The following is a 21712-nucleotide window of genomic DNA, read 5'->3' as shown; positions in this document are numbered from 1 at the left end:
GTTTTACTTTGTAAACTTCAACTTTATACATCTTGTAAATTGTAAATTTTGTTTCTAAATTGTAAAGTTCTGTTTCATAGTCCGGGTTATAAACATTTTGAAATATGCTCCAGGAAGTAAAGGCGTCCTGTATCACTGCCGGAATGGCAAATGAAGTCACGTTTTTACTTTAACTGACGAAACTTCCGGAATTAATTATCTTCCCGAATATTTCTCAGGTCTGCTTGCTGAGAGTCGGCAGAACGAAACTGTAAGGATGTCCCTTGTGCCGTTAATGCGTTGAATATGAATTCGTGATTTTTTTATCCTCAGGATACGGTACCGACCTCCAAGAAGTAAACAAGATAGAATTAAGAAGGAGCGGAAGGGAAATGGTGGAGAGAGTGGGGCAGAGGAAAAGATAGCAAAACAAACAAATGAAATGGCCGACCCGTCAGAAGGAGCGTGACCGATTCCAGCGTGCAGTCGAAGCGATGGACTCCGCGACTTGACACGGCAAACCAGGAGGTAAGACCATTGCAGTTCAGAGAGGAAGAGCTAAAGCCACGGGAAGGCTTATGTAGAAACCTTATCGAATAGTACATTCACCAACAAGTATCGAAGTGTGTGCTTACAAGACACTGTTTTCCAGGGGCGGTTATTCAAGTGAAGTAGGTGAACTGCTACTTCACCTATTTACGTGTAAAACACAATTTTATCTCGTATTAATAATTAATTCTAGTTATTACCGGTACCGTATTCCTATAATAAAAGAAGTTTTCTTTTCAGTCGTTATGAACAGTGTTTAGTTGTACAGGGACATCACTTTACTTTTACCAACATTTTTAACATTAACCTGGCTATACTCGGAAACGCTGTTGCCCCCTTCCATTACAGGAGTTTGATGTTGCTAGTGCAATATGTAAACAAATCATTTTACTGGGTATAGGAGGAGAGAAAAGTAGTGTATCCATTTATGTTGTAGGGAAATACGATATTACGATTTTCAGTTTGATCATCACTTTTACGGAATTTATCAAAATACAGTAGAGTAGTAACATTTTTTTTTCAAAAACTCAACTTTTCAGGCGGCTATGTTCGTTATGTAATGTCTACTTTATTTAGCATATTAATTTCTGGTGTTAACATACAATATAGAGAGTGCATTTAAATTGAGGAGGTCATAAGTAAAGGGCTGTAAGTGCACTTAAGTTACTTTTGAGAAAATGGGGTTTAAATATTTAAGCTTTCGTAAAATCGGTGAAATTTTTATTTACAATTTAATGTGTGATGCGATTAAAATATCCCTTTGCCACTAAAATTTTAGATACTTTTTCTTACACTGGATGCACTTAACTCATGTTATTACAAATGTCACTAGCATTCCTTTGCTTCTAGCCACCTCAATTCAAAAAAAGCTAACCTGAATTTTTAAACAAGTTGCTGAAAATGGTTGCCGTTCATTACAATGCAGGCTTCAATTCAGTACGCATATTATTAAAAACATTTTGAAGCATATTCTCTGAAATTGAATTTATCGTTTCTTGAATATAATTTTTTAGTACGATATTATTAATATAGGTTCTTTCTTCTATAGAAAACGCAACCATATTTCTGAAACACACTATACACTGCAGTGTTTACTTCACTGCTTGAAGACTTCGAATGCAACAGCGGTCGTAAGTTTGTGTGTCTGACGGGAGCAAGGACATTAGTGAAGGGGTGTGAGTGAAGTACATTCAGAAATGCAGGTACAATAAAAATGCAAGTAAAAATAAAATGATGTCCCTGTATAAATAGTACCTGTAACCGTCCGATGAATGGAATAATGTCAACTGTTACGACCGCCGAGCGGTGTCTATTAGAACTTACGATACTGTAGAGGTGAAATTATTTGGGCTCCCATTCTCATACAGCACTTGGTTTCTATGGTAACGTGACGTCACGCACTAAAGAAAGATTGTATGAGAGAAGTGCTTTTCTGAGTGTTTCAGTTACGAAGAATTGTCATGGCGAAGTGCATCAACATCGGTTAAAAACGCAGTAATCGTAGATTATGAAACGACGGTTAAACAGTAACAGTGGTTAAAATGTAATTTGTGTGCACCATTCATAATCGCCGATTACTTAAAGATGGCTAGCTGACACCTCATTTAACCAGAGTAAAGTCTATGCTGGTACACTGTTTCTACAAAATGACTAAAGGAAAGCATCCATACCGCTGCAAAGATAATAGTCAACGTCTAAAAATGACTGCGCTCACTCCGTTCTACATCGAAATGAACGTGTCCTACATTTTCGCGTTGCATTTGTTTGCCTTTGGGCGCTGTTATACTTGCGAGTTGCATTTCCTTGCTGTTAGGTTAAAATCGTACAGAATAGAAAATTGAATGCGAAAATTATTACATCCCATTGTGTGGTTGAAGTATCGCTAGACTTAATTACTAGAATTTAAATATATTATATAAACAGATGGAATATCTATAAAGGAAAAGGATACAGAAGATTAATAGGAATGTGTATACGATCCAGGACCCCATTTACACGAGGGAACTGTTCATTATCCTAAGATCCATCCATAACCTCTCTTTGTTCAGCCAGTGACATAGAGAAAGAGATATTAGAGTATTGCCTCTTAAAATACAGAAAATAACAGTTGCATAGAATCGTAATATAAGCAGCCGAACCATAGGAGAAATATGACTTTTTGTGTTATTTCAAGTGATCCATTTGTAGATTTTGATAAACGAAATCCCTCTTGAAATTTTTTATCACCTAATTCCTCGTAAGAATTCCCTCTTTCCACTATAGAAACTTCACGCTCACGCTCTATCCAAGTAATTCAAGTACTGTACAATAATAATCGTCTTCGAAATAAACATTTGTGGCTCTGGCCGCCATTTTGCTTTACTTGCTCTACTAATCACTGGTTATCTCCTTTAACCGCTCGAATATGGCCGGTTAGAGATTACTGTGGTTAACCTTCTATTTAAGTCGATCCATTGTAAAAATGCTTAATCAGGGGTTAGGTGACAATTTTAGCCGGTGTTTACACTACCGACGTTGATACACGTGGGCATCAGACTTGTAGGTGGAGTAACCAGTTTGCAGATCTAACGGTAGAGAAGAGTTGAAGCTGGTCTCCAAGGCCGGGGGCTATTGTTTAAGGGCTGTAAAATTTTACAGTATGTACTACCTGACTCGAGAATAGTATCCTCATGCCCTGTGTCTTAGCAGCCACCCCTGCAGCGGTAAATTAGCTGGCTGTATGTTATTTTATCAGGAATACACCTCACATACATTAGCAAAGTTTAAAAGTTGTTTTCCGCGCCGTGTATTATTTCTTCTCGTGAGCTCTTGTATTTGAAAGTTTAACGCGCTCGTAAATGTACACGTTATGTAGTTTAATTCTGTGCACGTATATATTAACCTATTATTTAATGTGTTCAGAGTGCACTAGTGATAAGTGTATATAGTGTATTAATTCTACATCTAAGTGTGTATTATATGTTTAATCAAATACGAGTACTTAGGTACCAGTACAAGGAAACTGTTGATAAATGAGTGCGAAATATGTATCCCGAAAATGACACAGTTGTAATTTATTATAAACTAGCCATACCCGTGCGCTCCGCTGCACCTGTTAGAAATAAATATAAAGTAATTACATAATTAAAATAGGACGTTTGATCCAGGGAACAACTTTTACAACAGCGCAAGATAATATGCTTCGCTCTCATTACCCAATTTTTTTTTTTGCATTGCATTTATTGCACATATATTTTATGTATTTTGACACGATTCAATTGAGCATAGGCCTAGTTAAAATTTGAATTATAAATTAATGGATTGCTAAGCTAACGTACTATTACTGCATACTAAATCAATACACTCTCGTTGTTCGTTAATTCTCTGAGATTAAAATGACTGTACATAAATATTATTTTAAGAAATACAGAAAACGAATGTACAAAATAGCCTATCAAATTTTCTGTGCATAAGAAGCTATTTTAATCTTACCTGTCCTCGATTTACTCAGACGTTACTGTAATAACATTATAGCATTATGTCCATCTAGAGAAACTACACTTTCCAATGGTGAAATAATAATTAATTATACAAATCAGTTAATTTAGCTTCTGATATTACTTCATACAAACATAGAAACATCCTCTGTAGGCTATGTTTAATAGCTTTCGATTGTAGATGTCCAAGGCCCCTTATAGACGAAGTCATTTGTTCTTAATTCATTGCACCGTCTTAGATGGCGTTATTTTAATTTTAAAACTCATTTATCTCATTAAATATCAGTCCTATCAAACTTTTGTGAAGAATAAAACTTATCGGAAATCATTTTTAAAGAGACTTTTGTTATGTAACATTTTTCACAAAAATCTATAATAAGCGAGATATTTCTATTTATTATATTCAGGCCCCCTTATAACACCCCTTTTAAATAAAGTATTTTGAATGTCGTATAGCGTAAAATCTAAGTTACAACGAACTTGATTTATATTCCAATTTTCATATAAATCGGTTCAGCCATTATCGCGTGAAAAGGTAACAAACATACAGACAGACATACAAACAAAAATAAAAAAAAGCGATTTTCGGTTTCAGGGTGGTTAATTATATATGTTAGGACCAATTATTTTTGGAAAATCGGAAATTACCAGAAAAATTTCGGCTACAGATTTATTATTAGTATAGATGTCGTTTTGTAGACTTAAATATGAGGATAAAAATATCTTTTAAATTCTTGACGATTGTTCTTTGTTTTAAAAAGTGCTAAGAAAATACAGAAGTTGTATAAAATAACTTAAAAAATTATTCCGATGAAAGAAGTTTTTATGCCTGAAAATATTGAAAATTTCACTCAGAATGCTACATCACAAGAGGGACTTTCATCATTAGCCCCATAGCTTTGCATAGAGCTATACTGTCCACCCTCAGTTAAATAAGACATTTTATGTAGACATCATCGACAGGTTTGGAGGATTGACTTTGTAAGCAAGAAATTGGGCGAGTCCTGAATAAATTAGTTTTCCTGTTTGCATGTGTTCTAGAACTATTAAAACTCTACGTATTTTACGAATAGTAGGCCTACTCATTATATTGCTAAAACTGTTCATGAATTTGTGTATGTGAACAGCACTTCACCTATTTTTTTCGACGGCGAGCCGCTACTGCAGTTTTCAGTATATTTCAGCACAAAAATCAAAAGTAATGGCATTTTTAGGACAAGACCCAGTCAGAAGTAGGATAATACACAATAACCAATGCCTCGAGTAAGCGCAAAATTTCAATTATCTGGGTTGTGAAATATCTTATCAAAATGAAAAAGATGTAAACAAGAAAATTACCAAATTTACACAAATTTTAATAATAATAAATAATACGTTAAAAGCTAAATTAGTACAAAACTGTACAAGAATAAAATTATATAATACACTTGCATTACCCTCCCTTTTATACGGAAGCGAGATTTGGACATTCAAGAAAAAAGACATGAACAGAATCAAAGCAACGGAAATGAAATTTTTCAGGAGGACAGCAGGATATACTCTTTTAGACCGAAAAAGGAATGAAGAAATTTTAGAACAATTAGAAGTAGTGTCAGTAGAAGAAAAAATCAGCAGATACAAATTCAATTGGCTAGATCATGTAAGAAGAATGGAAAATTCAAGAATCCCAAAAATTATGATGCAGTATAAATCTAGAGGACATCGTCGACCAGGAAGACCTTTAAGAAGACTGCTAGATGGGGCCGAAACTGGTCTACAGAGGCCTAATTCGTGACGGTTGATGATGATGATGAAAGATAAGTTCACTTCCTCCTGTCAGATCCCTTCGTTGTAACGAATCAACAACTCATGACATACAGTACACATTACAGAATATAATGTCACTGGCAAGAATTTCATTTTGTTTTTGAGTCAAGGCAGTCGCCTACTCTCTATTCTGGTTACTTAATGTTTCGGTTTTTTATTTCTCAAGCTGCTCCGTATATTCCGGCCCTATAAATTGAGATAGAGAGAAATAGAAAAGAAAATAGAAAAGATAGAGCGAAATTTTGTTTAAAAAATTGTGAAAACAAAAAATGATCTACGTATTAATATTATTATTTTAGCTTATTGTGTTGGTACTAAACTTCAAACTACGATTACTTACCTGTAATTAAGCTGTGATTCTTATGACATAGTTTATAATGTCTGTGTAATATTGCTTTGTAGTTTCCATAACGAGTTTGTTTCATAGTAAGCATATTACGTTTTCTCCATGAGGGCTATTCCATATGAAATCGATCAGTAAAAAACCTCTCATTTTTTAATACTCTAATTTTTTCCCTATTTATACAAGGTGCTGAGGAGAGTGCATTTTCAAAAATATGCTATTGAAAGTCAAACGGTTTTCGTATTGTTGAGCGACAAATGTAGCGTATTTTCTAAAAACAAGCCTCTTTCAGCGCTCAGAACTCTGGAACCATTTACTGCAGAACATTGAACGGGAGCTCATTTTGAAGCTGACATTTGGTAGGTTATGTTAAGAAGTAATCCTTATTTTTATTGTACACAGAGAGACAGATAATCTGATTTTACTTGGTTTTAGGCTTTTTGGCCATTTGTAAAAATGTAAAAAAAAATATTGAGAAAAAACTTTGCATTATTAAGAGGGATTCGGCATTGTTTGCTTAGTGGCTCGGCAATAAGTTTCGAGGGTATTAAATAAATTATTTTCACACGCCTGGACTTGAATGGCGCAGTACCGCACGCAGTGGCCGAGAGTTGAAGATAAGCGAGCATTGGGCGTCATTTTACTCCTGTGTTTATGAAAACTTGTGATAAAGCTAGACCAGCTATGCGCTACTAGACGAAACATTACGTGTTTGTCTCCTGGCCTTGCTTGTCTCGGCTAGCTCCCGTCTCACAGTCAGCTGGTTACTTCACGCGCGTACTATTTATTTTCTTTATTTTATATTTTCAATACTTTCTTATCAACATACCATCAGTAAAAAATATGTATTTATTTGTACTTTCAATGCGGAATCTAACTATATATTTTTTAAATATTTTATGCTTGGCAAAGGCGTCTTAATGAGGAAAAATCTAAATTTCTCCATTTCCATAAAAAGTAAGAAAAACTGTTTATATGTCAATATAAACTTTAATTTCTCAGCATCAAAATAAACCATGATTTTGATCATTGGGTGAAAGGGTTTCGGAGCTATAACAGTTTAAAGGTGTTAATTTTATGAAAATACGATAAATTTAAATATTTTTAATTTGAACACTATGAAGTTCTGATGCCTCAAACTTTGCACAAAGCATTGTATCACAGTTCTCTACGTAAAAAAAAAAGTTTCATTGTATTTAGAAATTGTAAGGTCAATTTTCTCTATATTTCGATCGACTTGAGATGGAATAGCCCATGAGCACAACATAAGAATTTTTCTTCCCAATCTACCTGCAATGGGCGTTTATGAGTATTCACTGAGGTAGACACGTTCAACATGGCAAAGACAATCCGTCACATCGACTAAGGGTCGCTTACAGAGGGGGTGGAAGTTGGCAGGAGGAACGTGATATCAGAACCCTCCCCGCTACGGGATGTAATCATGATTACCAGTTTGCCCGCGTCCGTTTTAAAATCTTCATTATTACCCTAAACTCAGTGTCCCTTCTACAGATTTTGTCTTTGCCCGACGTGTTCTTGGAACTGTAAGTGCTAGTAACGCCTGCAACATGAGTTCGAACGGGCACTCCTTCCTTTCTCCAATATTATGTTCTATGATTGCATTGCTAATTGGAAAGCATGATATGCAGTGTCTATTTCCATACTATGTGGCTTTTCAAGGTTTAGGTACAATTTTTACCTACCTGCTACCTATCCAGATTAATCATATCAATGATGGAACACATTTATTTTATTTGAAGCTAGTCAGTTATTTGTTACTCGAAGGCAGAGAAGCAATCTTTATGAAATCATTTTGAAGATCACATGTGTATTAGTAAAAGCGTAATCAGATCTTGATCAGCAGCACCGATTTGCAGAAAGCGATTAGTACAAACGGAATATCGCTTCAGAAGAAAGAGATTTATAGCGATAGACACGTCAGCTCGGAGATTAATTGGAGTGATAGGAATTCTGTTATGCTGTCTGGAATGCGAGCAATGTCGATATATTCGATAAAGTGATAAAGACCTATTCCTATCACACCTGTATAATAGGCAGATACTTCCTGTGTTAAAAACCTTGGGAGTTTACTTCGATACGCATTTAAACTGGAACAACCAAATAACTCATATCATCAAAAAAGTGTTTTTCATATTACATTCCTTAAACAGCATTCGAAAATTTATTACTCAAATACTAGTGGAAACACTAATAATGCCCCATTTTGATTATTGTGATTTTCTACTGACTGACCTCAATGTCAACCAGTCGCAAAGATTACAACGTGTTCATAATTCTTGTGTTCGCTTCGTCTGCGATGTCCGTCGCGCTGACCACATTACCCCATCCTTCCAAACTGTAAACTGGCTACGGCTTAACGAACGTAGAAATTTTCATTCTCTTGTTCTCCTTTTCTAAGTCCTTCACACCTCTACACCTACCTACCTTGCCTCCCGTTTCAGTTACCTGTCATCATATCATAATCTCTTCACACGCACGCAAAATAGCCGCATACTAGCCATACCAACACATAAGACATCATCGTATTCATCATCATACACAATCTCGCTCTCGCGCTTGTGGAATACCCTACCCAGTGACATCAGAGACTGTCGGAATTTAGCGGTGTTCAAAAAAAAACTTATTAAGGATTTTCTTAATGCATACAATAGGTTTAATTTTTACTTGGTTAATAAAAAATTTTCTTTCTTTCTTAACTTCTACATAAACTGTCTACCCTTTATTAATCAGTTAATCTTTTAGGGCCGTATTCATAGACATTTTTACCGCGGTCTTCCGGTGGATGATCAGCGAAACTAACGTTTTTCGTATTCATAAACCAATGTTAGCGATATGAATAATTCGTCCCTCCTCTGGCAAAGTCGGGGCTAGTTTAGCACGCTCGTAGCGGGGCTAGCGAAATGTCTATGAATAGCATCCTTAGTATTTTTATTTTTATTGTATTTGTAAATTTAATATTAATTGTAATTATAATTGTAATTGTATTCTTAATATTGTAGTTGTAATCCCTCGGTAGAGAGGAAGAGAAGGCCTGATGGCCTTATCTCTACCAATTTAAATTAATAATAATAATAATAATAATAATAATAATAATAATAATAATAATAATCCGTGGCGCTACAGCCCACGAAGGGCCAAGACCGACCAACCGGCTGCTGGCCTCACGACCGCATGTCGAAACAGAGGTGGATGATCATCCAACCAGAATGGAGGTATCGTGTGGTTAGCACGATGAGCCCCCCCCCAGCCGTTATAGCTGGTTTGCGTAACCGGATTTCGCTACCTATCGTAGCTCCCCAAGTGCATCACGATTCTGGGTGGGCACCGGTCCCATACACTGGCCGAAATTTCATGATAAAAATTCTTGCCTCATGAGGACTCGAACCAGCGCGCATTCCGTAACGAGAGTCCTAGGCAGGATGCGGGATAAATAAATAAATAAATAAATAAATAAATAAATAAATAAATAAATAAATAAATAAATAAATAAAATAATATTTATGTAACGATCATTTCAAAATACAGGATAGGGGAATTCGGGGGAATATGGGCATGTGGGTAATATGGGCAATATTACGTTTTCATGTCGAAACTCTTGCAACGAATTATGTTTCTTCGGTAATAACGGTTAGTATAAAGTGAGAGTATCGTAATTGTTGCTGTGGGAAGAGCGCTATGCAGTATTGTCTCGTATTGTTGTTAAAACAGCCATCTAAAACATGAGTATTGACTTCCAAGTATACTAAAATTTCACGATACTTATTTTAGATATGTTATGTGCAATAGATTACACATGAACTTTAGAAAATACTTTAAATCTAATAGTATACATACAGAATACACATCTTGAACTGTCGTTCTATTGCGTCAGACGTTGTTCTGTGAATAGCTTACGGTAGTGCCAACTGTTTAAAGTAAACCCTACATGTCAGGGTAATATTATGGGCACTAATGTTCGGGGGAATATGGGCAAGCATTACACTTCATAAAAATGACTCTTCAGTCTTGATGAAAATGGCCTGCAAATGATTACAAGAGCAAAAGATGTCATTGCACCCAAAGAACACAAATTGGTGCATTGCATTTACCCTAAAGAAATGGGAGAAACCATTACCCTGTGACCAAATCTGGCAGGTGGCCAAATCTGGTGAATACGAGGGTGAGGAACGACGACCATCTTATTACAGGTTCAAAACTGGAGTGTTGCGAGAGCTCTGTGAGCTGGCGCAGTGTCGTCATGGAGCATCCGTTTGTTCTTTGTCCAGAGTTGTGGTCGTACATATTCAAAATGGACGTGAGGATCATTATGCAAAATTTGTCGAATTTTTTCGACAATTTCAGCAGTGTTGCACGTGTGTGGTCGACCTGGCCTCTCGTCGTTCTTCAGTGATGTACTGCCATATCTGAAACGCGAATGCCACTCAAAACATCTCGTCTGACACACTGCTTCATTCCCGTAGATTTGCTTCAAAATTCCATGGATTACGGTTGCCGATTTCCCAAAGAATTTGACGTTGGCTCTCTGCTCCAGTTTCGAGTCCATCGTGATTTCGCAAATGCGCGGATGCAATTGCTAACAAAACCTTGTGTAACACAGGTCTCAATGAAGATAGCGCTTCGAAACTTTACGTCGTGTCTCTTCAAGGTGTCTAGTGTCACTGCTGCGCACGCGTGTCAATCACGTGATCCCTTCGCCCACAGCAGACACAATCTCGGAATTTAATGATCACACCGCGTATATTTTTCTCAATAATCAAGAATTTCGTTGTTTATTTCAACATCAGTAAGTATGCACCTGCTATTTTGATAGTAGATGTACGTGATTCACATAGTTGTAATCCTGACACTCTTAATTTTGCAGTAGAAAACGGATTATGCATATTTTGTATTCCTCCACACACCACAGCCTGGCTTCAATCAGTAGATAAGGGTCTGTTTGGTCCTCTGAAGAAAGCTTACAACAGTTGTGCTACAGCTTTCTTCAGGCAACATAGGAGAACTTTTACGAAGGTCGAGGTTGCTTCCATTGTCAAAGAAGCATGGAACAGATATGTCAGAGTATGTCTGGCTGTAAATGACTTCCGAGCTTCAGGCTCTTTTCCACTGCACATGAGTGTCATTCCTGATTATACTTACATTGGCAGGTGACAAACTTACAATTCATACAATTCCTTTCACTGATTCAAATGTTTTAGAATTTCCAAACGTCATTCATCGCCAAAGAGTCACGTCACCTGCCAAAGACGTTACGCAATAATCATCCTAAATTGTATATACAATATATAATATAGTTAATATAGTTATATTTTCAAGTATTTTAAGTGTTTTTTTTTTCACTTCTTTCAGTTGACTGATTCACGTATTAATGCTCATTTTACCCCCACACTCAGGGTATGGGCAAAGCACATTAACTTGCATTTTCCAGTTTTACTTGTATACGTTTAGGAGTAAGCAGTCAGGATTCTTATATAATATAGCTAAATTGTTAAGAAACACACCTGTGGAGTAACGGTGGCCCGGGTTCAAATGCCGGTCGGGGTAAGTTACCTGGTTGAGGTTTTTTCCCTCAACCCAATACGAGCAAATGCTGGGTAACTTTCGGTGCTGGACCCCGGACTCATTTCACCGGCATTATCACCTTCATATCATTTAGACGCTAAATAATCTAGATGTTGATACAGCGTCGTAAAATAACCCAATAAAATAAAAAAAAAATAAAAAAAACATATCCCAGCTGTGAAATTAATTATTAGAAAAAACCGAGAGATATTACACCCGAAATAGTACTAAGGCGCCCATATTCCCCCGAGTTTCCTTATCCAGGACCAGCGCTATGGAGGTAGTGGCGAAATGTGACATGAATATAGTAAGGGAAAGTGAATGTGATATCGATCGCACAATTCATAAAATTTTTCACCATGCGAATTTCGACCGTTTTAGATATAAAATTGCACAATGTAGTTCACTCGTCGTACATGCACGCATATATTCATACATTTTAGTCGTTAGTCAAATCGCCACATGCCCACACCTACTTAGACTTAACTTCAGGAGTTATAGTTCACAAGGAGTTATAAGAGGTCGTTGTAATCAATTATTTTCCGTAGAGAAATGCGATCACTCGAGGAATAGGTCTGCTATTCCTTCATGGTTGTGCGTTCGTTTCTTTGCCATTCCCTAGCGACATTCTTAAATTACATAATTATGTTTCATACTTACAAATTATATTTAGGGAATCCGGAGGTTCATTGCCGCCTTCACATAAGCCCGCCATCGGTCTCTATCCTGAGTAAGATTAATTTAGTCCCTACCATCATATCCCACATCCCTCAAATCCATTTTAATATTATCCTCCCATCTATGTCTCGGCCTCCCCAAAGATCTTTTTTCCTCCCGCCTCCCAACTAACACTCTATATGCATTTATGGATTCACTCATATGTGCTACATGCCCTGCTCATCTCAAACGTCTGGATTTAATGTTCCTAATTATGTCAGGTGAAGAATACAATGCGTGCACTTCTGTGTTGTGTAACTTTCTCCATTCTCCTGTAACTTCATCCCTCTTAGCTCCAGATATTTTCCTAAAAACCTCATTCCCGAACACCCTTAACCTCTATTCCTCTCTCAAAGTTAGGGTCCGTCTCACAACCATGTAGAACAACCGGTAATACGAATGTTTTATAAATTTTAACTTCAGCTTTTTTGAAACCAGACTGGCCGAATAATTATAGACATTTCCCATATTGGTCCTGCATTTAATTTTCTCTCGAGTGTTTTTTTTATATTTGTTTCAGTTTCTCCAGCATATTTGCATTTTTCCACCTCGTCAAAGGATAAATTTACAATTTTTTTAATATTTCCATTTCGTACTATGTTCTGGTCACGACACATAATTATATACTTTGTTTTGTCGTAATTTACTTCCAAACCTATCTCATTACTTGCTTCAAGTAAAATTCCCGTGTTTTCCATAATAGTTGGTGGATTTTCTCCTAACATCCACATAAACAAGCAGCTGATATAAAACCCGTTGAGTTCCAAATTCTCTCTGTTTTCCTGGACTTTCTTAATAGCATATTCTAGAACAAAGTTGAAAATTAAAGATAATAGTGCATCTCCTTGCTTTAACCTGCAGCGAATTGGAAAAGCGTCAAACAAAACTGGCCTGTACGACTCTTCTGTATTACTGAGGCACATGTAATTAATCTAGCTTCTTGGGTATACCAAATTCAATAAGAATATTGTACAAATCTTCTCTCCCAACCGAGTCTTATGTCATTTTAAGTCTATGAATAACTGATGTATATGCCTATTTTTTCTCCAATATCTGTCGAATACAAAAAATCTGTTCAATATTCGATCTATTACGCCTAAAACCTCACTGATGATCCCCATTATAACAGTTCTGTAATTTTGCTTTTACTCGTATCAAGTATAACGTATAAACTAACAACATGGCAGATGTGCTAATTGAACTTCCTTTTGGCCTCTACTGCAATAAGAAGAGCAAATGGAGATCAAAATGGAATAGGAACTGGTTGTTGGAAAGGGAAAAACACCCCAAACAACTCAGCTGAACGATCTATGATTCGAATGCAATGCCTGGTATAAGTTTTTGAGGATGTATGAAAGCACATGGTTTATTGTTTATTGTTAGTAAAATAACATGGACAAAAATACAATCTTAGTTCTTCCCTGAAGGAGTAAAAAACTCGTGCTGAGGGAGATATCTAAACACAAAGATAAACACAAAGATAATTATTTCACACAAACTGGGTAAAGAAAAAAAATTACAGGAATAAATTAAATTTAAAAATACAATTTCAATTTTAACAATTTAAGTCCTACAAATACATATACATATTAAATCAATATATATTCTTTAAAAATTAAATTCCTAACGCTATTTTTTAAATTTCTGATAATACAATTTTCCAAATTTGGGTATTTATCAATTATTTTATTGTATAACCTTGGACCAAAGTAGGTACCTTGGCTCAGAGCTGTGCTTGTGAAACACTTTGGTTCCTCTAGTCGTATAAAATCGGATCTTTTAGTTCCATATTTATGATGATACAATTTGAATTTAATACGATTTTTATGTACGAAGATTAATAAGGCAATATAATAAATCTGTTTAATTTTCAAAACATTAAAATCAGTAAACAAAAGCTCGGATGAGTAATCAATTGGTTTATTAAGGCATATTTTAATAATTCTTTCCTGAATAAGTATTAGTGGAGTGAGATTAGAAATACATGCATGTCCCCACCCTAAAGTTCCATGGTTTATACATTTCTAATAATTCTAAATGGAATACGTGAGAATAGTTTCTAATATCTGACTTTCATTGTTTGCCGACATTTCGCTACAGAGAACTGCTTAAAACGAAATAATGATGAACTCTCGACCACAGGCTCGCAGTATCGTTAGTTTCTATGTTTACTATTTATCCCGCTTAATTTGGAGAGCGTTGCGATTGGGGAAATTTAAGCAGCCGTTGAACTCAGGATACTTACTTCCTGGCGGAAGGGCTTAATACTTTTGGTCCAGACACGAGGAGATTTATCTGTTGATTTAGGCTCGCACATACTCACTTCCAGGTACTCTGTGCATGTACGCCAGTGATGTCAAAGCAAGCGCATTTTTCTGACCTTGACGTCGTGCGCGGACATTAAGCGCTAGGTATGCTAGGAGGAATAAGCAGCCTGTTGGATTAAGAAAACAGTGGTGCACAAACTTCAAACGGAACGTGAAATTTTATGTCGTTATTTTTATATGGCTTCTTTCTGTTTGTTATTTTCTATATTGTCTGTAAAACAAAAGTACTAACACCTATTTCTTAGCCTAATATTGCAGTTGTGTTTTAAACGTTAATAACATAATAAAGAGTAAAGAAGGAATATTCACACAAATTCCTTAACTACAACTATACTGTACTAAGTGAATTAAACACATCATTCACAAAGAAAGTGTTATCCCAAAGAAAGACACTGAATATGACATGATAAGTTGAAATTGATATTGATGGCATCTTTAGCCTTATAAAAGTGTTCAAAACAATATTATAGTACAAAGCAAAGTTTTCTAGGTATACTCGTATGTTTTAACTGTAACTAATATTACATAATAAAACTCTTATCGCATTATGCTTTTAGGTGATATTGGTGCGCAACTTTCTGTTATCAGAATATTAAATTTTCTCGAAATCTGCTGAAGCTATAGAGCTGACGTTTTACCAACACATAGACACATATCTTTTGTTTGTGATGTAACAGTATTTGCTTTGTTAATTCATTTCCTTATAAACATTTTCCAAGCTAATATTTTCAAAACATTTTAATACACTATCTTCAGTAATACGTATTTACGATATATTAGATTTACAGAAGCATTGTTTTAGTACCTGTAAGGCTACTAAACAAACATATCTGAAAATTTCACTTTTCTGTAAAAATGTTGAGAAAATATTCCTTTTGAATAAAAATCCAAACTAGTGAAAAATGAACATTAAAATTAAAATTTACATTCTTATAATGCACTTATACTTCTCTGACAAATCTAAAAAATTAACATGTATACAGTTTTAATAAGTTCTCTTCCCTTTATCTATTGAATCAGTGCTGGCCAACCCTGAATATAGCTCGACCAAGCGGCATATACCACCTCTTTCGTCTGTCTCTTTCCTTTCCGCTGTAAAGCGCTCAGGTACTCCTGGGCTCTAAAGCGCGCGCTTGCTCCTGTGGGTATCACTTGACATCACTGATATTTGATGTCTTTAAAATTAATAAAGAATAAAAAATAGTGATCTTACATACTAATTGGTAGCGAACCGTTGTGACAGGAGGAATTGTTCATTAGGTAGCTATTTCAAACAATTTTTGAAATCAGTAGTCTAACTGAAGCCTTAGTCAACACCGAGTTATTTCTCAAGACCAAGAATAAGTCAAGATGAGGCTCAGTTTCAATGATTTCTATTTTTTCCCCAATGTCTGATTGTACAGAAACTGCAGCGCGGCTAACTGGATCTCGGCCGATCCTGTCGCAGACTCCTGTTAGACAGAGTTTTCTATATGTCCAGGCAGACAATGCCTTTAATTCCACACACCACAAACTATTAATATAAAATACTACGGAATATAAGCAGTTAAAATATAATTTATTCAACCAAATTAGGAAAGGAGATGCTTTAACAGTCTACCTTCTTCTTACAGTTTGATCTGTTACGCCTGTTTAAGATATGATGCTTTACAGGTTGCCGAACATGTTGAAAAATTTGAGACGATCATTTCCCGGATGTTATTTTTCAGTTTTACCAAAATAGGTTAATTATTGTTATACACTTTGTCTTTTTCAGTTTTCCAGAGACAGACGTCCCAAGGGTTTAGGCTGGAGTATCGGTAAGGTCACTTTTTCCCACTGATAATACTATCCTCGAATTTTGTACGAAGTTCATCTATAGAATGGTGCAGTGTATGTCTGTCGCTGGACCGTGTTGGAAAAAGACAAAAACATGTTCCCTCCCTAAATAATTTTACAACATATACAGCCGACTATTCTATGGACGAACTTCATACAGTATTCGAGGATGGAATTTTCGGTAGGACCGTGTGGCTCCTTCGATCCCCGCACCTAACCTCTTATGATTTTTATCTTTGGGAGAGTCTGAAATACAAAGTGTATAAAAATAATCCAACCACCCTGAAAGAATTTGAAAGATAGTATCCGATAATCACGGTCTCCATTTCTTTTTTAAGCGGAGAGGATGGTATTTTTTAAAACTTTTTTTCCTATTTGGTGTAAAATATTAATTTTTTGTATGTAGAGGCAACACAACCAAATAAAAATATTTTGAAAAAAAAATATTTGGGGGGCCCAAATTTGAAAAAAAATATACCCAATGCAGGATTGTACTTAAACCGATATATCTAAACCGTTTTTAAAGATAGATTCAAACAGTTTTTTGCAATGTCTGTAACAGAATTTTGATATTAGTCCCTACGTTTGTAAAATAAACAATTAAAATTTAATAACAATTTTCCGATTTCCTTTCTTGCAAACAAACGGACATATTTTTAAAATGAAATCAATTAACAAACTTCTGTTACAGAGAAAAGTTTCCTAATTGTCTAAAGAATGTTTGTTCTAAATTGCATGCATGTATCTTTAATAGTTCAGAAATTATATCCATTTTTGTCTGGCAATGTATAAAAAAAAATGAAGTTGCCTACAGGAAACCGATAAAAGCGGGCGTATGATTTAAAAATCCATAGCGCAGGAAGTTTAAAATTGACGTCTCAACTTCCGATAAGGGCAAAAATACCCACAAAATGTTATGCAATGCATTTCACACATATCAAAGGGTATTTGCAAGAAAAAAAGATTTTTGAAAATTTAATTTACCGGAAACAACAATAAAAGCGGGCGAGTGATTTAAAAATCCATAGCGCAGGAAGTTTAAAAATGGCGACTCAAATTCCGATAAGGGCACAAATACCCAGAAAATGTTATGCTATGCATTCCATAAATATCACAGCGTATGTTAAAGAATTTTTTTTTTAATTTACTCGTTTTTCACCAAAAAATACCATCCTCTCCACTTAACCAGGCGCGATAAATCATTGGAACAATAAAGCAGGAAGTTTCAATATCTCTTTTCTTAGTTTGTGTGAGTGAATTATATTTCAACTGCTTGTGGGCCTATTTAGAAATATTTTACATTAATAAATTCTGTTTTCTCGTATTACCTACATTACATCGCCGCGTTGTGGTTTCTCTATAATATAGCCTACATATTCGGCCAGTACTTGCTTTTTACCTACTGTGTAATAGACGAGACGTAAATTAAATACGATGTATCCAGTTGTCAGTATTCCTAACAACGAAATGAAGGTAAATTGCGTAGAGTTCGAAATAGAGAAAGAGCATAATAAGCCGCAAATTAAGTCCAAAAGCTTGAATTAAGTAACAATAACAAGTTATAATCCAAGTTTCATATTTAGATTACTAATTACGTCCATGTAAATTGGCAATTAAAATGTCGCGTTTAATTATCAGGCAAATAGCTTTCAATAGGAGTATTAAAATGTACATAATAATGAAGATAATAATCATCATTAGCCTTTTAGAGTTCTGGCCTTTGGTGAGGATTACCAACCAACATTATTTAGTAAAGTATTCATATAAAGAGTAGAAATTACTGTCGTGTGATCGAAATAGAGAAATGCAACATTATATTATCACGAGACAAGTCCCTGTGTGACAGATAAATCTCTTCTCTCCTGCCAGATCTGAAAAAAAAAAAAAAAAAAAAAAATTTAATCCAGTAATATCCGTTTCCGATAGCAAAGTGCTTTATGTGAGCCTGGTTGCGACGCCTCAAATTTTACACTACAGTAGAAGCAGAAGATTGGTGTAACTATACCCAATCTTCTGTGAACTGTACTCTTATTGTTTGAATACTTGTAGCAATTCCACAGTTTCTCCGCCAGTAGTATTCAGTTTGTTGAGAAAAAGTTAATTATCATAGATAATCTTAAGTGTCAAGCACCCGTATAGACAAAACACAGGATTAAAGAATTATGTAGTATCTTAATTTATAAATGTCCACACCTGTGGAGTAACGGTTAGCGCGTCTAGCCGCGAAACCAGGTGACCCGGGTTCGATTCCCGGTCGGGACAAGTTACCTGGTTGAGGTTTTTTCCGGGGTTTTCCCTCAACCCAATATGAGCAAATGCTGGGTAACTTTCGGTGTTGGACCCCGGACTCATTTCACCGGCATTATCACCTTCATCTCATTCAGACGCTAAATAACCTAAGCTGTTGATAAAGCGTCGTAAAATAACGTACTAAAATAAAAAATAAAAAAAAAATTATAAATCTTCTCACTATTCGTGAGCTGCCACAAGGGACAAAGAGTACTTAACCATATAAATGTTTACAAGTTCATTGAACCATTAATTTTGTTTTGACAATGAAACTCCTACAAGCACATAGCTGCAAATACATTTTGAGATTAGTGGAAATATACCTAGTTTTAGGAAGGCAAGTGTTACAAAAAAAGTAAAGAATGCTAATGAACTTGGTTTCATTTCGAATATAGGTGATGCTTCAGGAGAGCAATTGATCCTTTCAATGCAGCTAAAGTTACAACCGGAATAATAGATGTAGGTATTCCAAGCCTCTTAAACACGTCTTTCATTAAGAGAGTAGCGGTACCTCTTGCTCCAACTAGAAGTTCGAATACTTCAAGCTCTTCTACGTGGTATTTTTGGACGTAATATGGAACGGTAGGATAGTAGATATTCTTTTTTTCATTATCCACTTCTGCTGGCTGTTCCTCATTCGTTTCGAAGCGCACTGTGGGATCAATTATGAATCCAGATCTTGTAGCTTCCTTGAAAGCTGTAATATCTATGCACCGTGTACTGTATTTTGCATTTAATCTTTAAAGCGCCTACCCGTATACGAATTTCCAAGAGGGTTCTAGACCTTGTGATTTTGGAATGTTACTCGAAGGCAGCGTTTTTCAACCTTTTTGAACATATGGCACACTAAGGATTTGATTTAAAACCCGGCGGCGTATTCATGTAGGCCTATTCTAAACCAATGGTTTTCAACTAAGGGGGAATAGTTAGGGTTTTAGGAGGGAATGTGGACTATAAAATAGAAATAAATTAGATAAAAGTACAGAGTATAACAAAAGTTTCTGGTACAGTGAATTTTTTTTTTCAAATACTTGAAAATTATTAATAAAGGATTGCATCACACTACAATCAAGTAGTACCAACTCCTACACCATAAAAATTTGGTCGTGGTTCCTGAGAAAATGGAAACTATAAAAGAGAATAATTTTAACATACTATTATAGAAACTTTTGTTACACTCTATATATGAATTAATGTATAAAATTATTTTCAATTTTATAGGGAGAAATAACAATGTGACGAATGGTAAAAGGACGCATAGTAGAGCCGGCAAACTGTCGATCAGGCTTGCCCATGACTGTTTACGTCCGTGAGCGGGCTTACGCTTCGTATCGTTCACCCGCCTGCAACCTTCCCTCTCAAGCAGGCAGGCAGTGTGGTTGCTCTAGAGGAGAGACCAAGTAACCTGGGTAGGTAGATTACGCAGAGGGTTGGAGGAAATAGGCATGGGATTCATAATCGGGGAAGATTGCAGGAACAAGCGAAATGTCTGGCGGAAAGTCAAGAAACGCCTGAAGGATATAGACAGGCAAATAACAGAAGGGGAATGTAGGGATAAGGTTGCTCTGGAGATCCAATCGATGATCAAAACAAATTGGGGGACCGAATTATATCTCTATGGAGGGACCAGAGAAGGTAGACTGGGTTTAATCTGGTTTCGTCTAGGAGCCTGGAGGGCACTTAAAATCGTCAACGAAGAGGGGGCGAGAATATGTCCTCTTTGCGGTAGAGGCGAGACATCACACCACATTTTGTCGGAGTGTGAAGCCACAGAAGCTCTGAGGAAACGATTCCTGCCAGAGTCCTTCATCACATCTAGCAGGGGCACTTGGCGACATACGCTGTATTAAATAACGTTAAATCCTATGACAGTGTGGGAAAATTTAATGGCTAAGGTTCGTCAGTTGAGGGGCAATTGGCCGAGGGGGAGGGAGCCGATGGATAAGTGGAAAGATTTATAAATTAGTGTTGCAATGAGTAATATTAACATTGAGCGAATGATATAATTAGGGGATAATGTTCTTTTTTTGTATTTACTGTGTCTTTTGTATTTTATTGCGTGTGTATATTTTTATTTATATACTGCATTACCTTTATATTTATTATTTGGATTATTTGGTGCAGCTTCAACAAGAAATTGAATTGTTTATAACTGTATATATATATATATTATATATATTATATGTGTGTGTGTGTGTGTGTGTGTGTGCGTGTGTGTGTGTGTGTGTGTGTGTGTGTGTGTAATACTGTGCGTGTCTGTTTTTCATATCTCCCTTTTATTTTATTTGTATTATTTTTGTGAAATTTGGTATAAAGTTAGATTAGTCTATAATAGTGGTAATCAATGATAACGGTAGTAATCATAATAACTATTGTTTCAACTATTTTATTATTAGTAGGTATTATTTCGTTTTGAAGACTCAAACTGTGCATAGCTACAGCACGAATGGCCGTACGAGCTCGTGCGAAGGATTTTGTGTACAATGAGTTTGTATAATTTATTATGCATCATAAATGCACTTATCTATCTATCTACGTGACTCCAAACAGTCCTAAGAGTGACCCGAAAGGACTGTTGGGTTCCGCCGACCTGCAGCAGACTACTGCTTTCAGATACATGATAAATATGAACCAAGTCATTCAAACCTGACAAGAAGCCTATAGATATAGATAAACTACTGAAAATTTAATTTGTTGTCTTCTGAAACGTACCGTTAATAAAGACAAAGAAAACTATTTCTACTCATATAATATCCATTAAATGCAACAGTTATTATAAATTACTTGCACTTTCCTTCTCATCGTAGTAATATAAATTTAATGCAAAC

General features: G+C 35.8%; 1 protein-coding gene across 1 annotated transcript in view; it reads left to right on the top strand.

The window, feature by feature from the left end:
- The first annotated feature begins 349 nt into the window (after positions 1-349).
- hdly (hadley) overlaps positions 350-21712 on the top strand; it is a 131905-nt gene continuing 110542 nt past the window's right edge. The window contains exon 1 of the mRNA XM_069834132.1: positions 350-507. The gene's annotated coding sequence lies outside the window, so the exon portion shown is untranslated. The remainder of the gene's footprint in view (positions 508-21712) is intronic.

This window comes from Periplaneta americana, chromosome 8, assembly GCF_040183065.1.
Source record: "Periplaneta americana isolate PAMFEO1 chromosome 8, P.americana_PAMFEO1_priV1, whole genome shotgun sequence".
In the NCBI taxonomy this organism is placed as follows: domain Eukaryota; kingdom Metazoa; phylum Arthropoda; class Insecta; order Blattodea; family Blattidae; genus Periplaneta; species Periplaneta americana.
This window is presented reverse-complemented; position numbering and strand designations above follow the sequence as displayed.